At 38.5% G+C, this 15,956-nt stretch overlaps 1 protein-coding gene across 3 annotated transcripts in view; it reads left to right on the forward strand.

Annotated features, from left to right (window-relative positions):
• Nucleotides 1-2,170: 2,170 nt before the first annotated feature.
• PLSCR4 (phospholipid scramblase 4) overlaps nt 2,171-15,956 on the forward strand; it is a 138,767-nt gene continuing 124,981 nt past the window's right edge. Inside the window, exon 1 of one of the 3 annotated variants that reach the window (XM_045503373.1) lies at nt 2,171-2,302. The gene's annotated coding sequence lies outside the window, so the exon portion shown is untranslated. Of the gene's footprint in view, nt 2,303-12,990; nt 13,010-15,956 lie in introns of those variants that run through there. The other 2 variants (XM_045503374.1, XM_045503370.1) reach the window with 2 other exon arrangements.

A 15,956-nucleotide genomic window follows, 5' to 3' on the forward strand; every position in this document is an offset into this window, starting at 1 on the left:
AAGGCAAGGGGCACCTGGGTGGCTTGGTCAGTTAAGCTCTGATTTTTGGCTTCGGCCCAAGGAATTGATCTCATGGCTCCTGGGATTGAGCCCTAGTTCCTGCTCTGTGCTGGCAGCAAGGAGCCTGCTCAGGATTCTCTTTCTGGCCCTTCCCTGCTCATACTCACCCTCTCTCTCAAAATAAATAAATAAACATGTAAAAAAAAAAAAAAGAAAAGAAAAGAAAAATGAAGGCAAAATAAATATATTTTCAGACTAATAAAAGCTGAATCTATTGCCAGCAGACCTGCACTTTAAGATCTCCAAAAGGAAATTCTTCACCCCAAAGGGAGATGACACTATATAAAACTCAAATGTCCAAGAAAGAATGAAGCGCACATGGAATTGTGCACATAGGGGTAAATATATTTTATTATTTTTCTTTATTTTTTAATTTTAATTTATATCCAAATTGGTTAGCATATAGTACAACAATGATTTCAGGAATAGATTCCTTAATGCCCCTTACCCATTTAGCCTATACCCCCTCCCACAACCCTGTTTGTTCTCTATTTTTTTTTTAATTTTAAAAATCATTTTATTTATTTTTGAGAGAGCGTGTGAGCAGGGAAGGAGCAGAGAGAGACATACACAGAATGCGAAGCAGGCTCCAGGTGTCAGCACAGAATCCTATTGGGGGCTCGAACCCACGAATTATGAGATCATGACCTGAGCCAAAGTAGGATACCCAACCCACTAAGCCACCCAGGTGCCCCTGTTTGTTTTCCATATTTAAGAGTCTCTTATGTTTTGTCCCCCTCCCTGTTTTTATATTATTTTTGTTTCCCTTCACACAGGGGTAAATATAAAAGCTATCCTTTTTTCCCCTTCCCTTAATATCTGTAAAAGACTACTCACTCTGAAAGCCAAATTTTAACAAGGTACATGGAGTTTATATCTTATGTATAAATAAAATATGGGAACAGTGACACAAAGGATTGAAGAAATGAAATGCACTGTTGCAAATCTCTATTTTTTTTACTAAGTGATATTAACTTTAAGTGGATTGTGGCAACATAAAAGCAACCAGTTAAAAATAACAACAAATATGAAAAGATGTACCTAAAAAGCATCAAGTAAAATAAAATAGTTTTTAAAAAGTAATGCAGTTATCACCTGACTTATTCATGTAGGAACATCATCGTATCATGTCCTTAAGACTTGACGTTGGCTCGCCAAAGCTTTGGTGCTTATTTTTTAGTTTTATACATTAACATGCCATCTCTACATTTGAGAAATGTCCTGTGCTAACGACATATACAACAGGATTTTAAAAATTTATTCTCACACGCATACGAACAACTAGCATACATACAAAGGAAAATTCCAGAACTCCACTCCCATATATGCCTTCCCCTTTCCAAACTTCTCCCGTAGTGGAGCACCGCCAAGTACGCCTCAGTGCCTAATCTAATTTACTTCTGTCCAGTTCTGATTTTTTGTATAATGTCAGGGGCCGTTAGACTCCTCTAGCTCCAATTGGTGTATTGTGCTCCTCCCCAATGACCACCACAGACCTGAAACCCAGGAGTTAGAAAAAAGCATTTGTGCTGAACGGTGGTAATTAACCAATGGCATTCCCCAACCCCCCTTCCACCCCAGTGTCAGGAAACACTGGCAACCCTACTTCTTCCTTTTTCACCCACGGAGTCCCTCCCTTCCTGCCTCTCAAATCAAGTTGGCCTCCTCCAACCCTTTGGGGGAAGAAAACAAAATTCCTGGGCCCGCGCCAAGGGTCTGGTGGTGGGAACAGAGGCAAATTAACAGGGCTCGGGCGAAGTGGGTGTTTTGTTTTTTTTTCTTTTCCTTTCCATGCTCTGTAATCTCGGCCAGCAAAACTCTTCCTCAAGGCTGTGGAACCCGCGTCTCTGATTAGATGCAACCGTCGACTTGCCCTTACCTTTCTCTTCCCCTCACTCTAAAGCTGCGACAACCTTTCTCCCCGGGTCCCCCTCCCGCTCCTTTCTCATTCGGAAGCCCACGCCTCCCGGGACCACCGACCTGAGGCGCCAGAGCGCGGGGGGCGGGGTCGGAGGCCCGCGCGGCCGCGCGGCCGCGCGCCCCGGGGGAGGGTCCGGGCGAGCCGGGGCCACGCCCCCGAACCCCGCGCCGCCCCCTCCCCTCCAGGCTTTAGTTTGTTTTCAATTTGGAAAACCCTCCTCTTCCTGCCCACTTCCTCCGCTCCTCCTCTTTCCTCGGCTCCACTAGCAAAGTTAGACCCCGGCCCGGCGTCGCGGGTGCCGAGCGGACGGCGGGCCCGGCGGTGAGTGGGCCTGCAGGGCGGGCGAAGACCGGGGTCCCGGCGGTGGGCGCCGAGCTGCGTGGCGAGGGAGGCGGGGGCCTGTGGGCGTCCTGGGCTGGCCCTCGGCGGCCAGCTGCGCGGCACGCTGCTCCCGCAGGTGGCGCGGGATTGCGAAGCGCGTCTTCCCCGAGAGGAGGCGGGACCGGCGGGGAGGTGTGCGCCCTGGGAGAACCGGTTGCGCTTCCCAGTGTTTTCGGCCCGGCTTTCTTGCGCCTCCGGTCGGAAGAAGTCGCGTGGCCGGGCTACTCTCGCTACCCCTGCGTCTCTGTCCCCTGGCAGGTTTCCACCTGACCGACTCCTCTCGCATGCCGTAATGAAAACTTAGCTTGATAGTTCTCATTCTTCAGGATGAGGGAACACGTGATAAGAACAAAAATATCTAAAATGTGACTGCATAAAATAAAAAAAATGCATGGCAAATTCCAATAATAAAGGCCAATGACACATTTCAAAAATATTTCAACATATAGTAAAGTTCTCATAATCTTTCTGTAAAGAACTCAGATCGAAAACAAAAAAAACTAAGGTAAAAATGGACAAATGGCAGCTTGTAAAAAAGGAGATACAGATGACTTTCAAACAACAAAAATTAGTCAACCTCATTATTGTAAGAAACCGATCCAGCTATTCTGCTCCCAGGTATATACCCAACAGAAATAAATACACATATATTGCACACTTTTTGAAATAGAAATTTTGAAAGAACTTAAATTTCCATTAAGTAGCCAGTTAATTGCAGTCATTAAGAACAAGGTTTGTATGAACTGAAATGTGATCAACATGAAGACTTTAGTAAGTTTAAAAACAAACACACAAGACTGTCATGTGTATTATAAGGTACTATAAATATTTGTGTCCCTTCAGAATTGGTATATTGAGTCCTAATACCCAGTGTGATAGTGTACAACCTTTGGGAAATGCTGAGTTTACAAGGATGCCACCCTCATGAATGGCCTCTTATAAAAATACGAGGCAAGGAAAGATCTCTCTCCCTTCCATTTTGTGAGGTTACAGTAAGTCTGCATCTGGGAAGAGGGACTTCACCAAATCAGGCTGGCCCCCTGATCTTGGACTTCCAGCCTCCAGAACTGTGGAAAATAAACCTTTGTGGTTTATAAGCCTCCCAGTTTATGGTATTTTTGTTATAGCAGCACAGATGGACTAAGACACAAGGTGTACATATTAGTTTGGTTCTTAGAATATCTCCCAAAAGACAAAGTATCTGGTATCTCTAAAGAGTAGCTTTAAAGATAAGAAATGGGGATTGGGGCAGAATGAATTTGTATTTTTCATGATATAAGTACTCCATGACTGCTTGAATTTTATGTTGTGTTTGTCTACAGATAACACCTATTCCAAAGAGTCTATTTTTAAATATTTATTTAAATGTATTTATTTAAATTCAAGTTAGTTGACATACTGGTTTCAGGAGTAGAGCCCAGTGATTCATCATTTGCATATAACACCCAGTGCTCATGCCAACAAGTGCCCTCCTTCACGCCCATCACCCCCCACCCACCTCCCCTCCAGCACCCCTCAATTTTCTCTCTGTCTTTAAGAGTCTCTTATGGTTTGCCTCCGTTTTTATTTTTCCTTCCCTTCCCCTAAATTCATCTTTTGAGTTTCTCAAATAGGTTTCCACATATGAGTGAAATCATTTCTCTTTCTCAGACTTATTTTTCTTAACATAATACACTCTAGTTCCATCCACATTGTTGCAGATGGCAAGATTTCATTCTTTTGATCGCCAAGTAATATTCCATTGTGTATGTGTGTGTATGTATATAGATAATACACACACACGCACACACACACATATCTTTATCCATTCATTAGTTGATGGACTTTTGGGCTCTTTCTACAATTTGGCCAGAAGGAATCCTTATTTTTCATGATATGTGTACTCCATGACCGCTTGAATTTTTTGTTATTGTTTGTCTGCAGATAACACCTATTCAAAACGAGTCCATTTTTATAAATGTAAGATTTCTTGTCAAAGTGATTCAATCTCATAGGCCGCCTGATCTCCTGCTTTGTTATAATTTTCGATACTAGAAGACTAGATGGGTAATAATACAATAAGACATTATCTGTTAATCCAGATATAATTAACATGGTAAGTCTATTACACATCTTATATAAACCTCGTGAGAACATTGTTCTTCCAATATTTTTATACTTCATAATGGCAAAAACTATTCCTTGAAAGCTAAGATTGAGAGAGACCTAATAGTCTCTAAAGCATTTAAACTAATTTAATATACTTAATAAAATTTATCCAGGAACTGTAGTTATAGGCTTGCTTCCATTCAGTCTCATGCTTTTATTTTAAAATAAAGCCACAAGCTGACCTTTACAATCCTTGACATTCACCAAAAAGAAAAGAAGGAAATATTCTATCATATACCGTTTGTTTGGACAGTCATAGCCTGAATAAAATAAGGAATATATTCATGTAGATTACAAAAATGGTAATATAAAATTGATTAGATTTTGCCAAATGTCATTTAGTCATAGTGAAAAGCATTCACTTCTCAAGTTTTTTTTTTAATGATCGATTCCATGATAATACATAATTAAATGAATACATTACATTTACAGTTCTAATAATAAAAGATGCCATGAAATTACAGATATCTGTATATTTATGTTATCTCATAGTAATAGATGTTTATTTATCTTATTAGAGCAAAGCCTGTATAGTGACTTTTAGGTTAGTTTTTCTATTCCCAGCATATGTGACAGGAAACTAGTAAGTTGCCAACACCAACATGCTGAATAAGAGTGACTGAATTCTTCATAGTCTTTGGATTTGACTTCTTATTGAGCCCACACAGCTATCTAGATCTTTCTCTTTTTTAATTTTTTTTAACATTTATTTATTTTTTGAGAGAGTATGAGCGGTAGAGGGGCAGAGAGAAGGAGTCACAGATTTGGAAGCAAGCTCCAGGCTCTGAGCTGTCAGCACAGAGCCCGATGCAGAGCTCCAACTCAGGAATGTGAGGTCATGACCTGAGCCAAAGTTGGATGCTTAACCAACTGAACCACCCAGGCGCCCCCCCCCCCCTTTTTTAAATTTTTGATTTTTAATTTTTGTTTTTTTAACAACAGCTGTCTAGATCTTAAGTGACCAAGAAACTGATGAAACTCATCAACACAGTATACTGCAAGAGACAAGATTAAAAACCTATTAAGAGAATTGAACTTGAAAGAGTGTGCATAAACTATGCCTCTGGTGAACTCAGAAGGTCTTTTTACTTACAGATTCACTACAAGAGACTACTTTGTCAGTTCTGGGGTTTTCAATAGATTAACTTCGATTCAATTTTTCAAGGTCATCACAACAAATACATGTTACTTTTATATTTTTAATTTAGTGGTATTAGGCGTTCTAAATGTAAATAGGCGTTTTTGCTGCTACTATAGATGACTTCAAATTACAGTGATTCTTGCCTTTTTTTCTTTGCTATAAAATATACATATAAAATTTGTTATAAAATATAATATATACATATATAAAATGGACCATTTTAACCATTTTTAAGTGTATGGTGCAGTGGCAGTTCTATTTTTATTATTTTTTCAACTTATTCAGATTATTACAATCTATTATACATTGCTTACATTTTATTTCCTCTAGGTTTTTCAGACTTTTTAAAAACAAAATTATCCACATTATAATTACTCATATTATAAACATTTTATGATTTTTGCAAAAGGAACCATACCTTTTATAGTTGGCAATAAGATTGTATCAGGGGGTTTCACTATAATTTATTTACTTAACCATTATGAAATATGTGCATTATTTTTCTTGAGTTTCAACATGATGAAAAATATGCAGTCTTTACACTGTCCAGAACAAATTCAAGTATAACTGTTTAAAAATATATTTGGGGCGCCTGGGTGGCTCAGTCGGTTAAGCATCCGACTTTGGCTTAGGTCATGATCTCATGGTTTGTGAGTTCAAGCCCTGCGTCAGGCTCTGTGGTGACAGCTTGGAGCCTGGAGCCTGCTTCGGATTCTCTGTCTCCGTCTCTCTCTGCCCCTCCCCCACTTGTGCTGTCTCTCTCTATCAAAAATAAATAAAATATTAAAAAAATATATATTTAGCCATTTTCTTTTTCTGAAGCATTTTGGATAATATTTAAATGCTTGAGAAGGTAGGAAGATGACTAAACGTTTTGGAGATATTTTCATTAAATTGACACAAAGTTTGGGAGATAAGCCAATTGTTTGTAGGAACAGTATATATCCTATTAATCATTCATTTTTAAAATATTTACTATTTTAGATACTCCAGAATAGTATTTTAATTTTTTTTTCAATGTTTATTTATTTTTTTGGGGACAGAGAGAGACAGAGCATGAACGGGGGAGGGGCAGAGAGAGAGGGAGACACAGAATCGGAAACAGGCTCCAGGCTCTGAGCCATCAGCCCAGAGCCCGACGCGGGGCTCAAACTCACGGACCGCGAGATCGTGACCTGGCTGAAGTCGGACGCTTAACCGACTGCGCCACCCAGGCGCCCCCAGAATAGTATTTTAACTGGTTTAATAAATGATTAATGTTACAATATAAGAATATATATTTACTTAAAAAAATCTTCAGCAACTTGACCTAATACAAAAATCACAACAAAATGCCTCTTTTAAAGTTTGCTATAGAAGGTTTCAATTTGTATTTCAATTTTATTCTCAATTATTTTTGTATTATTTTAATATCAAGGGTTTATATAGTTGCAAGTTTTTCAGAAAGTACCCAAGAGAAAAGAAATAATCTGTAAATTTGATCATGTCTTAGGTTCTTGGGATCATTCCCCTAGGTCATAATTACTTACCTTTAGGTAATTCTATAATTCTGTAATTGAATAAGTACATGCATACAATAAAAAAGACACTAATTCCTTTTTTAAAAAGCAGAAGTTATTTTTTTTTTTTTATCTTGGATTGGATTTTGGTAGCAGAGACAGACCGCTGTCCCAGGAATGAATAGTAATAGGTATGTTTGAACAAATGATGACTTGAGAGATGACAGAAGTGAAATCTGGGGTGCCCGCCATGGTTCATGACACAGTTTGTCATACCTGTGCACAGTCCTTCATTAAGACCCACCTATGTAGCGTTTTTTTGCAGCGAATTTCATCATCTTGAGATTGGATGCCAATATGACCTAATAGATGATCATTGCCCATAGCTAAATTTTATCCCAGCTAGCTATTCAGTTTTGAATTCGATAAATTTACAGTGGTGTAATCACATTTTTAAGAAGAAAAGGAAAGCTTCTGTTTATATTTTAAGGGTTCTCTAAATGTACATGAGAAATGTAAATTAGTCAGGTTGCAGGTAGAGAATGGAGTGTTATCAGTAAATATTTCAGTGGTACCAGGAAGTTATGCTTATTTGTATACAATCCCAAGTTGTATTTGGGAGTAAACCCAGTATAATATGAGGTCAGTTTCAGGGATACTGCTGCATGATCGCCTTTGAGTTGAGCAGATCCTTGAAAAATAAACAGTCCCAGAGAGTTCACCATAGTTAAGACCTATTATTTTTATTAATTTAAAAACATTTTCTAATTTCCCATGGATTATTGAGAAATATTTCATTTCTAAGTTTTGGAGGTTTTTCTCTTATCCATGAGTTAGTGGTCACTAGTTTAATTCCATTATGGTCAGAGAACAAACTTCATGTAATATAACATATATATTTAGTAATTAATATTCAAAAATTAAAACCCCATAAACTGATATTTCTGATCATTGGGGTCTTCAATTATCGGTATATAAATGCCGCATCTTTATACATCTAACCACTCCTTATAAACATACTTTAAACTTCTGAAAAAAAAATTTCAATCTTTCTCTTTAAAAAATTCTAATTTCTTTGTTCTTGTCATTGAAGTTAGTTTTAACTTTACATTTAACAAGAGTTATCTGTTCAGGAATTTTGAAATATGGCTATTTAACCTATCTTTTCCAGCCTTGTGGTTTGATATTGTAAATAATTTAACATAATAATCCTAGAAGAAAACAAAGGTAGTAAGCTTTTTGACATTATTCTAAGTGTTACTTTTGCATCTGTCTCATCAAACAAGTACAGCAAAAGCTAAAATAAGCAAGTGGGACTAAATCAAACCGAAAAACTTTTGCAGAGTTGCGGAAACCATCATCAAAATGAAAAGGCAAACTACTGAATGGGAGAAGATATTTATAATGATATATCTGATAAGGGATGAATGTCCAAAACATATAAAGAGCTCCTATAACTCAATATGAAAAAAACAAAAAGTTCGGCTAAAAATGGGCAGAGAATATGAACAGTCATTTTTCTAAAGAAGACATACAGACTTCCAACCGGCCCATGAAAAGATGTACCGCCTCATTAACCATCAGGAAAATGCAAATCAAAACCACAATGAGATATCACACTGTCAGAATGGCTGTTACCAAAAGACAAGAAATAACAAGTGTTGGTGAGGATGTGACAAAAAGGGAACCCTTGTGCACTGTTGGAAATATAAATTATTTCAGTCACTATTAAAATAGTATGGAGTTCTCAAAAAATTAAAAAATTACCATACAATCCAGCAATCCCACTTCTAGGTAGGAGAATGGACTACATAGGTGAAGAGGATTAAGAAATACAGTTTTCCAGTTATAAAAAATAAATAAATATGATGGGGCTATAATGTACAACAAAGGGAACATAGTCAATGTTACAACTTTGTAAGGTGACAAATGGGAACTAGACTTAATGTGACCTTTTAGCAATGTATGTAAATATTGAATAATTGTGCTGTACACCTGAAACCAATACAATATTATATGCCAAATATTCTTCAAGAAAAAAGAAATTAACCAAATATGATCACTTCAAAATAGCTCAAAGACCATGCCTACCTGATTATGAAATGAACTTCAAATTCAAAGAAACATATGTTTGAATGGGTCATTTCCACTTTTGATTCTACCAAATCTGTCACCAGAACTGCTAGGTTTTGTAGACACTAAAAAGTGGCTCATTAAAATATATTTACTTTTCTAGTGGGTTTTCCCTCCCCACCCTACCTTAGAGGCAAGTACCAAAGGGATCTGGTGTGGCTGAAAGGCAAGCATCTGCAGCCGTTGAGGCACATGTGGAGCTGTAGCTTTGAGGGAGCTAGGTTGCCCGTGCTTGGGTCCTGGAGAGATGCCTTTGAGCTTCTCTGTGCTACTGTTTCCCTCTCTTATGCTACCTGTTCTCTAGAACTTTTTACAAAATGAAATGGATTGATACTTCTAAACTGTCTTCGAAGGTGCAGGGGAAGTGACAGTTTAAAGATAGAGATGGTCAATAATGATGGGATCAAATTCTGATTTGATAGACTGGCCATAAAAATAATAATCAGTTTTGGATATCTCAGGTATCTTAGCCTTCCCCATACGTTGATGTAAGCTTAAGAAGTTTCAGAAATGTTCAGAAAAGAAGGTAAGCAAAAGAATGCTTATTAAGTTTAGGGAATTCACCACAAGAATCTAGTTACACCCTCAAAGTGTAAGCTTGGGAAGGAGCAGAGTCCATATTTCTGGGTCTCCCTGCCAAATCTGATTTGAATCATTCCTTATTAACAATTTCACTGTGCCTGTACTGGAAAATATGTGTTAATTTTGATTTATTCACTTATAGAATGCTAGCAACTCACCTATGTTGATGTTCAATACAGAATCCACAGGCAAGCTAAATGGAAATACGTTGCATTTGTTATTTTATTTTATTATTATTATTATTTTTTTTTGCATTTGTTATTTTAAACTTCCAGTTGGGGAGGCTGCTTGCCTAAGTACCCATTACATTTGTATTTGTCCTTATCTTGCTTCATTTGAAGAAATTAATAAATTATATAGTTTTGAACTAGCAGTAGATGATTTGAAGTGTCTCTTACAAAAGGAGGAATCAGATCTTTTTGAATGTGAGGTTAAAACTACATAACAATACTGTATCTGCTTTTCTACACTGTCTTGCATTTTTTTAAAATCTATTAAGCCAGTATAAGTTAAATTTTGTTTTGAGCAGTGCATTACTAGTATTTTCAAGTACTAGAAGGAATTAATTCTATTTAATGGTATTATAAAACAATAGCCATAATTTTCATGTAGTAATTTGACAACGATTAAAGGAAATGAATATTCAGTGCTAAGATGTTCATTCATATGTGATATGGGCTTAAACAGAAGGACCCTTACTAGAAAGAAAATATCTGGGCATAATGTTCCCAAATTCACCTATAGACCCAAAATCTTAACATAAATTATTTTATACCAAGGCAACAGACAATAACCATATGTACATAAAAACATTTATGTGAAAGGCTATTTTATAGTATTAATCATAATACCAAGAAAAATTAAAGCAATAACAAAATAGTTTGAATGAGTTAAGGTAAAGCCATTAATAGATTGCTTTGTAGTTACTAAAGTTGTGGTTTGAGAAATATTTGTTACATCCAAAATATATTCATTAATGTATGACTATAATTATAGCCTAATTTTATTGTAAGATGTATTGTAACGCACTCTGCATGCATACACACAGAAATTCACATACACACAAATGGATTATGCCAACATTTTAGGGATGATTACTTTGGGAAGGTAAGAACAATGATGTAGCTCATTTCTTCTTTATGACTTTCTGCGTTTCTTGATTTCCTGTAGATACTTATTACTTTGATAATAAAAAAACAATGTTTTATTGTATGTGTATGTTATTGTAATAATTTTCTAAAATTTCCAGCATGCTGGGGTGCCTGGGTAGCTCAGTCCGTTAAACACCCGACTTTGGCTCAGGTAATGGTCTCACCGTTAGTGAGTTCAAGCCCCACAACAGGCTCTGTGGTGACAGCTCGGAGCCTGGAGCCTGCTTTGGATTCTGTGTCTCCCTCGCTCCCTACCCCTCCCTCACTCACACTCTGTCTCTCTCTGTCTGTCTCTCTCAAAAAATAAAAAAAAGTAAATAAACATTAAAAAAAATTGAAATTTTCAGCATGCTAATGCTGGAGGAGGTCATCGAGAGGATGTGACCACCAGTTGACCTGTGAGCTGGACCTGGGCATTTGTGACTCATCCCCTCTCCTGTCCTTGGAATGTGTACTCTACATCAGGACACAGCGTTGAGATAGTAATGTGGTGTTGAGACCTCATGGATGGTGTACATGACAACCCAGGTAAGTCCTCCATATGAACTTATAAGATTCAGGTGGTGGGTGTAAAGATCTACTCACAGCCTGCAGCCATCCAAGACCAGCCTTGTGTGTAAGGTCCCTTGTTTATTAAACTTGCTACCTGCCAATCTGGAGTGGTCTGCCTCCCCCCCCCCCCCAGCTGCCTGTGGAGACTGGTTTCAGATTACATTCCAGAAGCTACCAAGGTTGTGAACTAAGATTTACTCTACCTGTAACAATTAAATTGGAACAGCCATCTATGGATATAGAAAAATAAATAACATATTAACCTTTTACTGCAAAGACTACTAAATGATTCATTTTTAAGCACAGCATTCTTACTTAGGATTATTGGCACATTAACATGTATGAACCCAGCCTATATCCCTACTGTGAAATATGAGTTATGAAATTTGAACACTTTAAAAGTATTGTTCCTATTTACTAAGAGCTTTATCAAGGCTCTCACATAAGCAAGCATAATTGTATACATAGTCTCTCATTTTATATCGTAAAGCCTACTATAGTAACATAGAGTAAAAATACTCTATTTTTCATATTGCAGGGTTGCAAAAAAAGACCTCTATGTTAAAGATTTAATGGATATTATATTTTCCTAATTTTCAGGTGTTTTTAACACTTTGTATCACCTGCTCTTTTAAGTCTATTGCTATTGCTATCTAAATCCATTCATCTGAATGATACGACATGATGAAGCTATACTCAACTAACAGCGAACCCTGCAGACACTTAAGATGCACTCTCTTTTGTCTTTGTTAGCTAGGAATAGAAAAGACTCCTTCCACAATGTCTCCATTTTATTTTAGTCCATTCCAGTATTAATGCTTCGTGTAAAACAATGCTCCTGAAACTTTACCTGCTAGAATTATAAACAGTGGAGGTGAGGAGGAAGCTAGTGGGGACAGCAGGAAGGCCAGCATAAAATCTTACGCATGGGTGCTCAATACTTGTTAAAAGGCTAACAGCTTTTTTATAGGCTATTCTTGAATATAGATATTTATTCTTGGTCTTTTCATTAGTTTATATATTTTATCTATTGAAATAATAGTAATAATGAAACTTTATTGAGGGCTTGCCTGTGCCAGGCACCGTTTTAAATGCTTTCTACACAGGGTAGTTTTCATCTTTACAACAAGAGTTCTGTATGTGGATCTAACTATGATCACACCGTGTTATATAGGATAACCCCACAACAAGGAGATTGCCTGATTCACCCCCCATTAAGGACATCTCTGGAACTTGAACCCACACTCTGGACCACTGTCCACGCCATCTGAAGTGTGCCAGCAGTGGCTGTTGGTCAGCCACCAGCTCCTCTGTCCTCCTCCATGTATCCCATCTTCTTTTCAAAGGATACCCTCTTCTAACGGTTCCGTGTTAAACCCATAGAGGAAGATGGAGTGTAGTAGCTGCAGAAGATTTACAGAAACCATTTTCCCTGCTCCTGGTGAGTAAGAATCAGAAGGAATTGTCCAGACGGTGACCCCCTGGCTTTCTTTTCTCCCCACTCACAGTTGAAGGCACTGGAGACAGGCAGGACCCAGGGTTTTAGATTGCATGTGCAGGTTCCCACGTCTCATGCCTCAAGAATTGCAAGATGACGTATCCAGCAGCTCCTTTGCCTAGTGGATAGGACACCTTCCAATACATACACGGCTGCAAAGGGCTGACCATTCTGGTTTTGTGATTGAGGTTTCAGATGTCCATGGTGTGGGCTTGAGAGTTTGTGTTTTCATTGAGTTTTGTTAGGCAATCACTGTTGACAAAGTTGGAATTGAAAAGCAAGATACTGAGCAGCTGCAGTGTTGGATGCAGCAAGGGGTCCATGTTGATGCTCTCTTGCTGTGGGATGCCTTCTATGCCATCAGGGCTGCCTTGCAAAAGCAGCAAACCATAACTTCACCAACCTCGTCCTATCCAGCCCCATGTCTCCTTCCTTCTTCCCTCCTGCTGTCACCACTAACTTCCTCCTCACCTCTGCTGTTTATAATTCTAGCAGGTAAAGTTTCAGGAGCATTGTTTTACACTAAACATAATGCTGGAATGGGCTACAATAAAATGGAGACATTGTAGAAGGGGTCTTTTCTATTACTAACCCAGCTTGTATCCTTATGATTGTTACTTTAAATTCTGATTCAGGCGTATTACTTATGTCTGTTTCAGTTAGATTCCCAGCTGTGACCTCTTCTTGTTTTTTCTTTTGGAATCAATACCTCCTTCTTGGCATTTTCTCTTGCTCTCTTTTTCTATGTATTAGGAAAGCCTTTTACATTTCCTGCTACTGAGAGTAATGGCTTTATGAAGCAGAGGTCATACACTGTCCAGGGCCCGGTGCCTTCAGGAAGTGTCTCCAGTGTATGCAGTGTGCACTCTGCTGCTGTGTTTTGGCTACTCTTTCCCTTAGGTCACTCCTCTCCAGAATTTCCCCTTGCCTACAGTGGGGAGTGTTTGGACCTTGGCCAGAGTGTGGCAGGTTTTAATTAAGTGTTCTCTGGTCCGCTTGCTCTTTCCACTAAAGCTGAAGCTTTGCAGCACTCTGTGGTCAGTGGACATGGTGCATGCAAGGGCTTGTATTGGTCTTCCGGGGGAGGGGCCCACTGCTCTGTTTGTCAGACACATTTGCCCGAGAAAAGCAGCATGAGCAGAGCATAGGGGGCAGGGCTTGGTGGAGGTAGTTCAGACCACCATTGTTGGCACTGTGCTGCTTACTGAAGTTAGTTTATGCTAAGGGGCGGTGAGGAAAATGGCCCCAGCCAACTCTCTAGTCCGCACAGAGGGGAGTGCACACCTGCTGCTGCCTGGGAAGCCTTACCAGAAGAGCTAATAATCTCCCCTGTTTGTGTCCCAGGCGTTTCGTAGATCACTGCCTTCACCATGTCTGTCTGGGCCATCTGCCGGCCTGGTAGCACAGTGCACCTGTGTTCTATCCCAGGCAGGCCGACTGAGTTTTAAAATTCCAAACTTTAGAGATTTGGCATGGCAGGGACCCTCGCTTGGTTCTTTGGGGGAGGGTCTCATTACTCTGGGACTGATGCAGGTTTGTCCCAGAAGGGCAGTCCCACCAAAGCACAGGGGCATGGAGTTTGGAGTGAAGCACAGCAAAGAGCCAGTGTCCCGGCTAGCTGCCCTTAGCAGGTGTCTCTGCACCTGTGCTGAGGGGTAAGGGCGTGAAATGGCAATACCGCCTCTCCCAGATGTGCCCCAGATGTGTTTGTTCTGTTAGTCCTTAGATTGGTTTCTTGGGTATTCAGAATGATTTGATATTTATCTACCTGTGCTTGAGGTCTGAGGCAAGTCTAGGGTCCTCCTGCTACTCTGCCATCTTAGCTCCCCCCCCCCCCCCGTCTTTTCAACCTATGGCAGTTTTTGCTCTTGCTGAGAGATGGAGAAGGCTGAAAACAATCCGCTGAATGTTAAGGAACAATTATGTTGACAATATGTATGCTTATATCAACTGGAAATTATTCTGGCTCATGTAACATGCTAACTAAATAGAGACATGTTGTTATAATAACAGATAGTATGCAAATTCTGAGATTGTAAAAGAAAGAAATATTGTATAAGGAGGAATTGAGAACACTAGGTGGTGGGGAAAAATCAGCATCTCGAAGGAGAGGGAAGGTTAAACAAACCATGAGCATTTGCAGCGTACGAGGCAGTGTGCAGGTATATTTTATTTTGTTTAAATTCATTGATACTATTTGATTTTTAGAACATCTTTATAGATTGGTTTAGTTTTTACTTGAATCGGGTTTAAATTCTAATTTCTGACTGATTTAATTGAGAGCTGTTAATTTATGAGAACTATTAAATTTCTTTATCAATTCCAGGCATGCTTGATTATAAGAACTACATGTTGTCTCTTGTTAAAAATACAGATTTTTACCTAAGAGTTAGAGTACAGAATTCTGCATTTTTTCTCAATAATACTTATTTTTTTAAAAAATTCAAATCTGTACTTTTATCTAGATTCATTGGTCATTAAAATTATGGTAAGTTACTGGATATATGAATGGATGGATGGGTAGATAGAAATAGGCCCCTTAAAATCTATTCTAATAAATTTCATTATGAATCCCTAGAAGTTAGAAATTCCTAAACTTAACCTCGAAGGTAACAACAAACCTTTAGTTAGAAAAACATTACTCTCAACATGTAGCTGTCAAATGGTTCTTGTTTAATGTGAAGTAAAGTCATACATCTGAAAACATGTATTTAAACATATATGTATCTTTTACAGAATAACAACCCATCTTCCCTGTCCTTAAGAATGTGAACAATTCTTTTAATGTACTGTTGGATTCGATTTGCTAATATCTTGCTAAGAATTTTTGCATTCTTATTCATCAGGGATATTGGTCTGTAATTCTCCTTTTTAATAGGGTCTTTGTCTA

This window comes from Leopardus geoffroyi, chromosome C2 (assembly GCF_018350155.1).
Source record: "Leopardus geoffroyi isolate Oge1 chromosome C2, O.geoffroyi_Oge1_pat1.0, whole genome shotgun sequence".
Lineage (NCBI taxonomy): Eukaryota > Metazoa > Chordata > Mammalia > Carnivora > Felidae > Leopardus > Leopardus geoffroyi.